This window comes from Pristiophorus japonicus, chromosome 1 (assembly GCF_044704955.1).
Source record: "Pristiophorus japonicus isolate sPriJap1 chromosome 1, sPriJap1.hap1, whole genome shotgun sequence".
Lineage (NCBI taxonomy): Eukaryota > Metazoa > Chordata > Chondrichthyes > Pristiophoridae > Pristiophorus > Pristiophorus japonicus.
Window position 1 is genome coordinate 154,532,141 of NC_091977.1, and position 14,566 is coordinate 154,546,706.

General features: G+C 44.4%; 1 protein-coding gene across 5 annotated transcripts in view; it reads left to right on the forward strand.

Moving 5' to 3' along the window:
• Nucleotides 1–14,566, forward strand: part of fbxl17 (F-box and leucine-rich repeat protein 17) — a 1,396,933-nt gene that overhangs the window by 199,079 nt on the left and 1,183,288 nt on the right. The gene's annotated exons all lie outside the window — the stretch shown is intronic.

Here is a 14,566-nt window from a genome sequence, read left to right on the forward strand (position 1 = left end):
AATTAAGGCTCTCAGCTCTTCTCTCTTCAGCAGCACTTCACTCTATCCCTAAGCTGTGCTAGTCCGCAGTTCCATTTCATCCTTCACCTCATGCGGCACTTTAACAAAAAACTTTTTTCCTTCCTTTCAGGTGTCAAGGATCTCTTGGACACCAAAGCCCCTTCGGAAACTTCTTCCACCTCCACTTCCCTCTGATCCCATCCCTTCTTCCAGTCTCAACCCCTGCCGTGTTTTCACTATCCCCTCTGACCTTCCCGTCTCTGACCCCCAAAGATCAGTCCTCAGCAAATGCCTGAGCTTCATCCACTTACGCCCCCCACCTCAATGATTTTCGAGCTCGGCACGACGCTCAACTCTTTTTCTGCTGCCTTCACCTCCCTGCCCACTTCTTTGGCCAGGAGTCTTCCCCCCGCACAGCTGACCCTTTCTCCCGTTTTCAGAATTCTCACTCTACCTGGACCCCTCCCTCTGGCCTCTTCCCTTCTCTAGATCTCTTCATTGCAAACTGCTGATGAGACATCGGCCATTTCAATTTCTCTGCTCGCCTCATTCACTCCAACCTACCTCTCTCTGAACTTGCAGCACTCCGCTCGCTCAGATCCAACCCCAACTTTGTCATTAAACCTGCTGACAAGCGTGGCGCTGTTATTATTTGGTGGACCCACCTCTACCTTGCAGAAGCTCATCGTCAACTCTCTGACACCTCCTCCTACCTCCTCCTGGACCATAACCCCACTACCGAAAATCAAGCCATCATTTCCCAGACCGTCACCGACCTCATCTCCTCTGGAGATCTTCCCTCCACAGCCACCAACCTCATGTTCCCCAACCCCGCATAGCCCGCTTCTACCTCCTTCCCAAGATCCACAAATAGGACTGCCCCAGGAGACCCATCTTTTCAGCCTGTTCTTGCCCCATGGAACTGATTTCTTCCCATCTTGACTATGTTTTTCTCCCCTGTCCACTCGCTTCTCACCTACATCTGCAACTCCTCCGATGCCCTCCGTCACTAACAGTTTCCTGGCCTCAACCGTCTCCTTTTCACTATAGACGTCCAATCCCTCGAGACTTCCATCCCCCACCAAGATGGCCTGAGGGCACTCCTTTTCTTCCTCGAGCAGAGACCCAACCAGTCTCCATCCCCCACCACCCTCTTCTGCCTGGCTGAACTTATTCTCACATTGACCAACTTCTCCTTTAACTCCACTCACTTCCTCCAAATTAAAGGTGTTGCTCTGGGAACCCACATGGGTCGTAGCTATGCCTGCCTTTTCGTGGGATAGGTCGAACATTCTTTGCTCCAGTCTTACTCGGGTCCCCTCTCACCTTTTTTTCGGTACATTGATGAGTGTATTGGTGCCGTTTCTGCTCTTGCCCTGAACTAGAAAATGTCATTCACTTTGTATCCAATTTCTACCCTTCCCTCTCCTTCACATAGTCCATCTTTGACTCTTCCCTTCCGTCTCCATTTCAGGGGATAGACGATTGACAAACATTCACGATAAGCCCACTGACTCCCACAGATACTTGGATTACACTTCCTCCCACACCGCATCCTGCAAGGACTCCATTCCATTCTCCCAGTTTCTCCGTCTATGCCGCATTCGCTCTGACGATGCCACCTTCCACATTAATGCCTCTGATATATCTTCTTTTTTTCCTCGACCGAGGATTCCCCTCCGCCGTGGTTAATATGGCCTTCGACCGTGTCCATTCTATTTCCCGCACCTCAGCTCTCACCCTTTCCCCTCCCTCTCAGAACCACAACAGTGTTCCCCTTGCCCCACCTTTCACCCCACCAGCCTCCACGTTCAACGGATCATCCACCGCAATTTCCGCCATCTCCAGCATGATCCCACCACCAATCATATCTTCTCTGCCCCTCCCCCCACCCCCTCAGCATTCCAAAGGGACCGCTCCCTCCACGACACCCTGATCCATTCCACAGTCACCCCCAACACTCCCTCCCCTTCCCATGGCACTTTCCTGTGCAAGTGGAGGAGATGCAACACCTGCCCTTTTACCTCCTCCCTTCCCATTGTCCAGGGCCCCAAATACTACTTCCAGGTGAAACAACAATTTACTTGTACTTCTTTCAATTTAGTATACTGTATGCGCTGCTCACAATGTGGTCTCCTCTTTGCGGAACACCTCTGTTCAGTCCGTAAGCGTGACCCCCAAGCTTCCAGTCGCCTGTCACTTTAATTCTCCGCTCCACTGCCACTCTGACCTCTCCGTCCTCGGGTTCCTGCACTGTTCCAATGAAGCTCAACACAAGCTCGAGGAACAGCACCTCATCTTTCATTTAGGCACTTTATAGCCTTCTGGACTCAACATTGAGTTCAACAATTTCAGACCTTAACCTATGCCCATATTTTGCTCATGTATTTTTCCTCTCGGTGTTTCTCATGGCAGCTGGTAATTATCCTGCCATTCACACCCTATCTAAACAAATCTTTTTCTAATTTCTGTCATTACCATCTCAAGTCGGCCCATCATCCCTTTTGTGTCTCAAATCTCTCCTGTCTTCCACCCTATCACAGACCTTCCATTTTGTTCTTTCCTCCCCTCCTCTTTTCAGTACTCCTTAAGAATCTGTTCTTTCAAACATTCACTCGTTCTGATGAAGAGTCATCGACCCGAAATGTTAACTGTTTCTCTCCACAGATGCTGTCTGACCCACTGAGATTTCCAGCATTTTCTGTTTTTATTTCTTAAAATTAAGCTTTTTTTTTTTAGGCGCAAGAACATGAATAGGCACGTTTTAAATATGTTTTAAAAATGTAATGAGAAACTGACTACTGTAACTAATAAATAGTCTATAGTTTTTTAAAAAAAAGTCATTTTCAGTTATTTGAAATCGGGTGGACTGGACATTCTGATTAAAATTGCCAATTTTTTGTGAACTTGATGGGCCAAATGGCCCCCTTGTGTGCTGTAACCATTCTATGATTCTGTGAATCCACTTTCAGCTGTATTAATAAAACTGCATCAGGTTACCATTCTTAATACATCAAGGAATATTTGATCATGCAAAATTTAAAAAACAATTATGTTCTAAAACACTGCCTGATTGCGTTGGTTCAGGGAAGATTTTACATTCGGCGATATGCAAATGAGTTAGAGCGGAAACTTGAGCAAAAAATTCAATTCAGAAAACTAGCATAATTGTGAGTGCCGATTTCGCCCAAAGCAGAAACTGCTCGTCCTTTTGTCGTATATTCTAAACAGCTAAGTCCAGTGACTTGTACCTGGTTTACTCATCAACAACTTCTTCATGGGGATCTTTCGATGAGGGACTTTCACAAAGAGGCATAACCACTGTGAGCATGACTACCCCTCCAAGCTATTTACCTTCTCACAGTGTGATCCTGGATCTCATGTTTGAACAACAGCAAGCCCCTCTGTTGCATAGCCAGGAGTTCTGAAGCATGAAGAATTATTTCAAAAAAACATCTTACATGCAAGAAGCTTAAACTGCCCTAGCATTTTGAAGTCATTGAAAAAGGCAAGACCAAAGTGCCATTCACTCTTTTTTAGTATGATCCTGAATAACTGTATCCTGTCTGATGTTGTCATTCACCAGAACCCCTAGCCATTGATCTTGTATCAATAAATAGAATGAATGTGGCTTCTCCCTTCCAATAACCTTTGCTATTCCCTTGTGCTGCTTCATACTGAACTTGGATACACAAACCATTATATCCCATGAGTTAGGCAGACCAAAGATGAAGGACAATTAATCAGAACAAAAAAAATACATAAAATATGAAAAATGAGAAAAAACACGCCTATATTGTATCTCTTTTGTTTCAGTCACATGTTTGCTTGTTATTTGGCTGATGAATAATCAGTTAGCGGTAGTAGCAGTCTGTTGATAACATTCCTCAGTGGTATAATTTAAAACAATTATTTTGCTGGTCTTGAAGTAAATTACAATAATAACTGTTGTGTACATTTCCAGTGTGTATGGATATGTACAATGAATTCTATATTCTTTACCTTACATAATATCATGGCTGACAAGTGGATCTAGAAAAAAAAAGAAAAACTTGCAATTATTAAATTATATTTACTGGTACGGAGTTGATCTGGTGAATCCCCACAAATAAAGTTTCATTCATGTGACGGAGGCTTTCCGTAGAACTTATTTATAGAAGATACATAATGAGGAGCTGTGGGATATAATCTACATTTCAAGAGTACATTAACTCGATCCCTAATCTGTGCTGAGTTCGCTACTCTCAGTTAGGACAGTAGTAAGAACATTACAATTGGCATCAATGTGCCCGGACTAAGGAAAGGGAGGTGGGGGGGAAATTAAACAATCATTGATGAAACAAACATATGTGTGATAACAGATGAGCATAGGTTGTAATGCCTTCGATGGTAAAATACCTGGCCAAATTTACTCTCCCTGCTCACACTAAGTTTGTTCACTGCAACAGTCATCAGTCATTGAAGGTTGGCATGCAGGTACAGCAGGCGGTTAAGAAAGCAAGTGGCATGTTGGCCGTCATAGCGAGGGGATTTGAGTACAGAGGCAGGGAGGCGTTACTACAGTTGTACTGGGCCTTGGTGAGGCCACACCTGGAATATTGTGTACAGTTTTGGTCTCCTAACTTCAGGACATTTTTGCTATTGAGGGAATGCAGCAAAGGTTCACCAGACTGATTCCCGGGATGGCGGGACTGACCTATCAAGAAAGACTGGATCAACTGGGCTTGTATTCACTGGAGTTCAGAAGAATGAGAGGGGACCTCATAGAAACGTTTAAAATTCTGACGGGTTCAGACAGGTTAGATGCAGGAAGAATGTTCCCAATGTTGGGGAAGTACAGAACCAGGGGTCACAGTCTAAGGATAAGGGGTAAGCCATTTAGGACCGAGATGAGGAGAAATTTCTTCACCCAGAGAGTGGTGAACCTGTGGAATTCTCTACCACAGAAAGTTGTTGAGGCCAATTCACTAAATATATTCAAAAAGGAGTTAGATGTAGTCCTTACCACTAGGGGGATCAAGGGGTATGGCGAGAAAGCAGGAATGGGGTACTGAGGTTGCATGTTCAGCCATGAACTCATTGAATGGTGGTGCAGACTCGAAGGGCCGAATGGCCTACTCCTGCATCTATTTTCTATGTTTCTAACAAGATAGCAGAGAACTGTTGGCATCTGTGAAACTGTAGCGTTTTCAGGGGAGGAGGGGAGGCAATTGTCAGGCAGGGTATCCTAGAATAATAGAAACAGGGCATTTAGCACATTAAGTCTGTTATCATCTTTCTCCATGAGCCACCTAATCTAACCCCTACTACTCCTGCTGCTCCCTACATCTTCTAATATTCCTCTTTTTCGACCAACTATTTCCCTTTTAAAAGTATTTATGAATTTATTGTCTTTTATGCCTCTAGGTACAAAAACAGTTATGAGATGATGATTATTAGCAGCTGAATGCTAAAATGGCAGAAACCGGGTATTATATGAATGGGTTTCAAGGGCTGAATGCTGTGGGTTCTCATTCTTGACTTTTCTGGTGTTCCAGTGATGGGGATCCTCATTTTGACACAGTAGTAATTCTCCATTTTTCATTGTATTTTCCAGACAGTTTTTAGATGCAGTAGTCTAGCTGTAAAAGTTTGCCTGTAACATTTTAATATGAAAAAATAAAAAGCACAGGGATGATACTTTTATCATACCAAAAATAAAATTAGGGAAACGTTTCTTCTTCTTCTTCTTAGGCGGTCCCTCGTATCGAGGATGACTTGCTTCTATGCCAAAAAGGGCTGAGTTCTCAAGTGTTTCAATGAAAGACCCAATATTCCAGGTCCCAAACTACATGTTGAAGGATGGAAGATGCCTGTGCACACCAGCCACCACTTGGGCTTGACAGAGTTAGGTCTTGGTTCAGTGGCAAGGATTAACCAAGACGACTGGAGACCAGCTCTGCTGCACGGACCTAGTGTAAGATTTCTAAATCTCTGGCATTAAATTGACAGCAAGACCAATTCGTTTAAAACAATTTGGAATAAATTTGTTAAACACACACACATGCAAATCTATCAGCAGTCGTCAGCTATCCTACAGATACAACAGATACAATGAAGTTACAATAAAAAAGGTATACTTTATTTCCCTGTGGCAAAGCACAAGCACATGGCGTTCGTCCTTACTTCTGCTGTTGAGGTAGGTTCCTGCTTTCCCATGTGCTAAGGAAAAGAGACAAGAAGAAAAGAAAAAGCAATCTTTGGCTTGACTTTTTATATCCCTTAAGGCCATTCTTTCTCAGAATGAATCCAGAAAGCTTCAGGATTGGGTATTGTTTCCAGGGTCATTCCTGATTGGCTTCTCTTCACACATGTGTCTGTCTGAGAGCTGGTGCCATTCCTTGATTAGGTTAACGGCTGTTAAGTCCTAGTTCGGGTGGTCAGCTGCATTCGACAACAATCGAGTCAGATACCTTCAATCTTTACATCTTTATTGAAGCAGCTTCGGACCGGTTACCAAACTGCCAGCACAGAGTCTACAGATTCCGGGGCAGGCAGACAAAAGGTCTGCCTATCCACACAGACGCATCCCTTTTATTCTTACAAACCGAAGGAGGTATGGCCTGCGTCATCAATCACAGTGTGTTACTAGGGCTTCATGAATTGACAGCCTGTTTATCTTTAGAACACTTTGTGCTTTTACGAGCGGAATAGCCCAGCTTAATCACACGAAGCAAATGTGCACCTTATCAAGTCATGGCCATAAACCCTTGTTTATCAGTGATGGTCACACAAGCTACTTTATCCCCTACTTTCTCACGGGAAACCAATTCTGTCTTTTCTTATTTTCTTATTGATTCGCAGAACCATTTTATTAACCCTTTCATGATTCTTCCACCTACATTCACATGGCTTTCCAATTAACATCTTTTCTAGTTTGGTGAGTTTCAAAGCCATGCTTTCTTTGTAACTTGAGCTCTGCCCAGCCAGATGACATGAACTTGGGGAAGGTATTCATTTTGTCTCTTCAAACTTGTCTTTTTGTATAATCTACACTTTTAACATTTATAGATAAATACAGAATCAATTTTATCATTACTGTAGTAGGGTAAGGAATTATCGACAGATTGTATGTAAAACTATGATAGGAAAATGAACTTTAGATCTTGAAGGAATACATAGAACAGGCTGAGAAGGCGAATAAATTCAAACCTGTAGAAACAAATACATTCCGAGAGGCAGAGATAACACATTCAAAGAAGCCAAAATCTTGGGAAGATGAAGGGATCAGCTCACACAGTAGGCAGTCTGATAAGGGTTATCAAATGATGCTGTGATCGAACTGAAATTCCCATCTTTCATGTTAACAAATGTTACTGTGCTTTGTGAACTAAATGTTTCCGACGCTGTAACAAATTTGTCTCTGCCTTACATGTGTGTTATTTGTGGCAGTCAAATCACTGTCACTTCAAAAGATACGTTATAGACCGGCCCATTAGGAATCTGTATAAAGACCGACCAGATCTTTGGATTTTTGAAGATTCTGTCTTGGGCGACTAACAACAGACCTTCCCCTGCATGCCGGATAAAATTGTTTCGAACCTCTCTCTGAGTCTGTCATACATCGAGTGTCGATCCATTATTTCAGTGGATCCGCGAGGGAGAAAGGGAGATTTCTCCTCAACAATTACGAAACACTTTTATTCTTACACTAGTGCGCACACATATTGCAGTATGGGCTGGCCCGTGCTGCCCCTGGGCCCTCGCCTCTTCTGGGCCTCGATCACATTGCTCTGCAATCTTTCACCGCTCCTCTTCTGCAGTGCCTGCCCATGCACCAATCACCCACCTGGATTATGGTGGCGTCCGATCCAGTCGCCCTCTTCACTGCCATCGCCCTCCTGCACCAGCTCGCGCTGTTCCCTGGAGTGGTATGCTCTGCCGCAGATGTTCCTCACAGGTCGGGGCTGTGCCGGATGCCGGGCTGCCAGGCTTGCTGCTCCCTCCAAGGCCCCAACCCACCGCAGATAGGGAAACGTTTAGTGTGGTGACGAGAAGTGTTAAAGTAGAAATACTCAGTACTTTTGAGTGAGAGGATGTTGTTTCAATGCCTCACTTTGGTTAGTTCCCAATATTAACCACATTGAGCAAGAAGGTGCTGATTAGCAGCTGTGGTACATCCCTGCAGAGACAAAGAGAAGTCAGATGGGATTTCTTGGAGCAATACTCTATGACTCCAGCAACTGGCCAAACAGGACATTGAAAGAAATTTGGGAGAAAGCCAACAAGTTATTTGTTGTAATCCCTTATGTAGAGAAAATACCCCAGAAAATTGTATTTGATGAACAGAATGTTTGAGTATTTTATTATACAGATAAATAATATTACTGAGTAAAAATATTTCCTTGCTTCTTTCCTTACACTTTAGTTTTTAGCTTGACTTCTCTTTGGTTTTCTACATTTCTCTCCTTACTTTTAAAACCTGTGTCTTCATTTTCCCCTTTACACTTAAAAAAAAATCCACCAGTCTTCCCTGAACAAGATAAAAGTTCACCGGGTTTGGGGTAATATATTAGCATGGATAGAGGATTAGCTAACTAACAGAGAGTCGGGATAAATGGTTCATTCTCGGGTTGGCAATTAGTAACTTGTGGGGTGTCGCAGGAATCAGTGCTGGGACCCCAACTATTTACAATCTATATTAACGACTTGGAAGAAAGGACAGAGTGTAACGTAGCCAAGTTTGCTGACGATACAAAGATGGGAAGAAAAGCAATGTGTGAGGAGGACACAAAAAATCTGCAAAAGAGACATAGACAGACTGTGAGTGGGCAAAAATTTGACAGATGGAGTATAATGTTTGAAAGTGTGAGGTTATGCACTTTGGCAGAAAAAAATCAAAGAGCAAGTTATTATTTAAATGGAGAAAGATTGCGAAGTGCTGCAGTGCAGCGGGACCTGGGGGTACTTGTGCATGAAATACAAAAGGTTAGTATGCAAATACAGCAAGTGATCAGGAAGGCCAATGGAATCATGGCCTTTATTGCAAAGGGGATGGAGTATAAAAGCAGGGAAGTCTTGCTACAGTTATACAGGGTATTGGTGAGGCCACACCTGGAATACTGCGTACAGTTTTGGTTTCCATATTTACGAAAGGAGGCTTTCAGAGAAGGTTCACTAGGTTGATTCCTGAGATGAGGGGGTTGACTTATGCTGAAAGGTTGAGTAGGTTGGCCCTCTACTCATTGGAATTCAGAAGAGAGGTGATCTTATCGAAACATATTATTATGAGGGGGCTTGATAAGGTGGTTGCAGAGAGGATGTTTCCACTGACAGGTGAGACTAGAACTAGGAGGCATAATCTTAGAATAAGGGGCCACCCATTTAAAACTGAGATGAGGAGGAATTTCTTCTGTCAGAGGGCTGTAAATCTGGGGAATTCGCTGCCTCAGAGAGATGTGAAAGCTGGGTCATTGAATAAATTTAAGACAGTGATACAGTTTCTTAACCGATAAGGGGTTATGGGGAGCGGGCAGGGAAGTGGACCAGAGTCCATGATTGGATCAGTCATGATATTAAATGGCAGAGCAGGCTCAAGGGGCCACATGGCCTACTCCTGGTCCTATTTCTTATGTTCTAACATAGTAAGCATATGCTTTTGATTGCAACACATTGATGGACATTAAATTATAGACTAACATACAAGCTATGGTGGTCCACGTTGTCCAGGGCCGCGCCGTTGATCTTGATGATTGGAGGGCAGTGCTGTGCGGCGGTGACAGGCTGGTGGAGGATCTTTGTCTTGTGGATGTTAAGTGCAAGGCCGATGCTTTCATATGCCTCAGTGAATACATTGACCATATCCTGGAGTTCAGCCTCTGAACTCTGAATGTGCACAGATGCAGGCGTCGTCCACATACTGCAGCTCAACGACAGAGGTTGGGGTGATCTTGGATCTGGCCTGGAGGTGGCGTAGATTAAATAGCTTCCCACTGGTTCTGAAGCTTGGTTCCACTCCAGCAGGGAGCTTGTTGATTGTGAGGTGGAGCATGGCGGCGATGAAGATTGAGAAGAGGGTTGGAGCGATGACGCAGCTCTGTTTGACCCCGGTCCGGACGTAGATTGGGTCTGTAATGGATCCGTTGGTAAGGATCACGGCCTGCATGTCATCGTGAAGCAGGCGAAGGATGTTGACAAACTTTTGGGGGCATCCGAAATGGAGGAGGACGCTCCATAGTCCCTCATGGTTGACAGTGTCAAAGGTTTTTGTAAGATCGAAAAAGGCCATGTGTAAGGGCTGGCGCTGCTCCCTGCAACTTGCACGCTGCAAAGATCATGTCTGTTATGCCCCGTAGGGGACGAAATCCGCATTGTGATTCTGGGAGGAGCTCCTCGGCCACAGGGAGAAGACGATTGAGGAGAACTCGAGCGACAACTTTCCCAGTGGCTGATAGCAGGGAGATTCCCTTGTAGTTGCCACAGTCGGATTTGTCCCCTTTTTAAAAAATGGCCACAATCACTGCATCTCTCAGATCTCCCAGCATGCTCTCCTCCCTCCAGAGAGAGAGGAGGTTATGTATCCGTGCCAACAGCGCCTCTCCGCCATACTTTAGCGCCTCAGCAGGGATTCCATCCGCACCCGTAGTCTTGTTATTCTTGAGCTGTTTTATGGTTTTGCCTACCTCGTGCAACGTTGGAGTTTCATTGAGTTGGTGGCGGGTCGCATGCTGCGGGATGGAGTTGAGAACACTCAAGTCAAAGGCAGAATCTTGATTGAGGATATCTTCAAAATGCTCCTTCCATCGGGCCCCGACAGCCTCAGTGTCCTTGATGAGTGTTTCCCCATTCTTGGCCTGGAGTGGGGTGGGGCCTTGGTAGTTTGGACTGTAGGTGGCCTTGACTGCAGCGAAGAATCCTCACATATCTTGGCTGTCAGCCAGTTGTTGTATCTCCTGTGCTTTAGGTCCCGGACTTTTTGTTGGACCTGAGCCTTGAGCCATCTGAAATGTTGTTTTGCAGCTCCAGAGTTGGGTTGTTACTTGAGGCTCAGAAATGCTTTGCGCTTATGATCTATTAGTTCTTCGATCTCCTGATCATTTTCACCAGTCCTGATGTTTTCTGGTTGAGTGACCAACTGTCTCTTCACAGGCACTAGTTATGGTGGCCTGGAGGACAGCGGAAACGTTATAAGGACACCCTCAAAGCCTCCCTGGTAAAGTGCAACATCACCACTGACACCTGGGAGACCCTGGCCGAAGACCGCCCGAGGTGGAGAAAGTACATCTGGGAGGACGTTGAGCTCATTGAGTCTGAACGCAAAGAGCATGACGAGGCCTAGCGCAGGCAGCGGAAGGAGCGTGCGGCAAACCAGCCCCACTGACCCCTTCCCTCGACGAATGTTTGTCCCACCTGTAACAGGGTCTGTGGCTCTCGTATTGGACTGTTCAGCCATCAAAGAACTCACTTTGGGAGTGGAAACAAGTCCTCCTCGATTCCGAGGGACTGCCTATGATGATGGTGAGTACACATGGTACATTCTGGTGCTGAGTGGCTGTCCTGACGTGCTCAAGTTGTGGACAATCATGGGGAAAAATTTGAGGTGTTGGCACTCGTGTTTCTTGCTGTGCTTGCCCACTGTCACTGCTGCGTTTTGGTACAACTACCATAGCTTTGACAGTGACCCTGTTTGGCCAGGAAATAATTCATTCCAAGTGTTTTGCATGTGACATAAGGAGGGCTGCTACTGACTTGGCAGTCAGCTGCCAGTATTTCCTTTGAACTGATTTGGTTTAACTCAGTTATTTTATTGCTCGATTACACAACTTTAGTAAAAACTAATTAGTATCAGCTTTTATCCTTTTAGAGATTGGAAAAGGAGAGTCCATCATATGAAAGTGATGCCATTAGATTGAATGCCCAAGTGCCTCTCACAACTGTTGTAAGGCTGTCTTGCTCTTTTCGCTTCATTGCTTTAAACGTCAAATTACACACACATTCAGTTGCAATAAATGCAGGATCAGGACTTTTATTCAAACATTCATACTAAACAAATCCAGTATGAAAGTTACTGAGATAATTCACAAAAGCAGCTTGCTTCGATTTCCGTGACTCCTTGTGACACACCTTCCGAAATTCCAGTGTCAGACTCTCATATTTGTACCAAAAAAGCCTTTGAACTCTTATAGTACATTTAGACAATTAACATGCAGACAATGTAGAATTGTCCTGAAATCATGGCTAACTGCTTTCTGAATTACGATACACAAACCAGATCGTTTAACATACAAATTGTCATCAAATTATTATTCGCATAGTAACAAGGTACACTCAAATACAGACAATATCATGAATTACTATACACAACTCAGAATCGCATAGTAACAAGTTACACTCAAATACTCAACATTTCAATGGCTAAAAGGCACCATATCGTCTCGCAGCCTGTTTTAATCCAATCTTGAATCTTCCAACTTTTAATCCTTTTGATTATTATTCACATAGTAACAAGGTACACGCAAACACTCAACATGGCACCACACCATCGAGCAGCCTGTTTAAATCCAATCTTTAATCTTCCAACTTTCAATATTTCCACACCGCAGCCGAAGCAAAGCATTTCAGAAATGCAGGCTTGCGCTCCCACAACAACCTGAATTAAAAACTAATTCCTATTTCTTCCATGCTTAAACTTGCATCCATCCAATCTCAATAACCACACTTCCACAAAGGGCTCACAGTTGAGAGTTTGGAGACAATATCCACTTATTCAGAGTTCCACAATGTATGGGAATCCCTACAGTGGAAAACATTATGAAGTCTCATATGCCAAGGGGTGTATTTGATGCATTAGGCAAGTATACAACAGATAGCCACTTTAAATTTTTGCAGGTAATCATATGCTCTCCTTCTGGCTGCTGTAAATACTGGCATGTGCTTGCCTCAATTGCTTTGTGAACCAGGATGGGAAACATTTGCTGCCAGAATTTGACAGAAGAGGTGACAGCACTGGTACAGTTTTACAGTAAACTTCTGAGTTAACACTCAGCGTAGCAAGAGAAGAAACTTACTGTATAAGCCAAGTCAGTTGACTGTAACAGTGTTATTGCCTCTCCTATTCTCAACACCAATTTGTATTTATATCGCACCTTAAACATAGTAAATCGTCCCAAGGCACTTCACAGGACTGTTATGTGACTTGGTATCAAATTTTGTTTTATAAGAAGAAATTAGGGCACATGATTAAAAGCTTGATCAGAGGTAGGTTTAAAGGAGCGTCTTAAAGGAGGAAAGAGATGTAGAGAGGTGGAAAGGTTTATGGAGGGAATTCCAGAGCTTAGGGCCTTGACAGCTGAAGACAAGGCCACCAGTAGTTGAATGATTAAAAATCAGGGATGTTCAAAAGTCCAGAATTAGAGGAGTGCAGATATCTCGAGGGGTTGTGGGGCTGGAGGAGATTATAGACATAGGGAGGGGTGCTGCCATGGAGAGATTTGAAAACAAGGATGAGAATTAAAGTTGAGCTTTTGCTTAACCGGGAGCCAATGTAGGTCAACGAGCACAAGGGTGATGGGTGAACAGGACTTGGTGCGAGTTAGGACATGGGCAGCCGAGCTTGGGAAGACCTCAAGTTTACATAGGGTAGAACATGGGAGGCCAGCCAGGAATGCATTAGAATAGTCAAGCCGCGAGGTAACAAAGGCATGGATGAGGGTTTCGGCAGCAGATGAGCTGAGGCAGGGGCAGAGATGGACAATGTTACGTAGGTGGAAATAGGCAGTCTTAGTTATCGCACGGATAGGTGGTTACATAAGAACATAAGAATTAGGAACAGGAGTAGGCCATCGAGCCTGCTCCGCCATTCAACAAGATCATGGCTGATCTGGCCGTGGACTCAGCTCCACTTACCCGCCCGCTCCCTGTAATCCTTAATTCCCTTATTGGTTAACAATCTATCTGTGATTTGAATACATTCAATGAGCTAGCCTCAACTGCTTCCTTGGGCAGAGAATTCCACAGATTCACAACCCTCTGGGAGAAGAAATTCCTTCTCAACTCGGTTTTAAATTGGCTCCCCCGTATTTTGAGGCTGTGCCCCCTAGTTCTAGTCTCCCCGACCAGTGGAAACAACCTCTCTGCCTCTATCTTGTCTCTCGCTTTCATTATTTTAAATGTTTTTATAAGATCACCCATCATCCTTCTGAACTCCAACGAGTAAAGACCCAGTCTACTCAATCATCATAAGGTAACCCCCTCATCTCCGGAATCAGCCTAGTGAATCGTCTCTGTACCCCCTCCAAAGCTAGTATATCCTTCCTTAAGTAAGGTGACCAAAACTGCACGCAGTAGTCCAGGTGCGGCCTCACCAATACCCTATACAGTTGCAGCAGGACCTCCCTGCTTTTGTATTCCATCCCTCTCGCAATGAAGGCCAACATTCCATTCGCCTTCCTGATTACTTGCTGCACGTGCCAACTAACTTTTTGGGATTCATGCACAAGGACCCCCAGGTCCCTCTACACCTCAGCATGTTGTAATTTCTCCCCATTCAAATAATATTCCCTTTTACTGTTTTTTTTTCCCCCCAAGG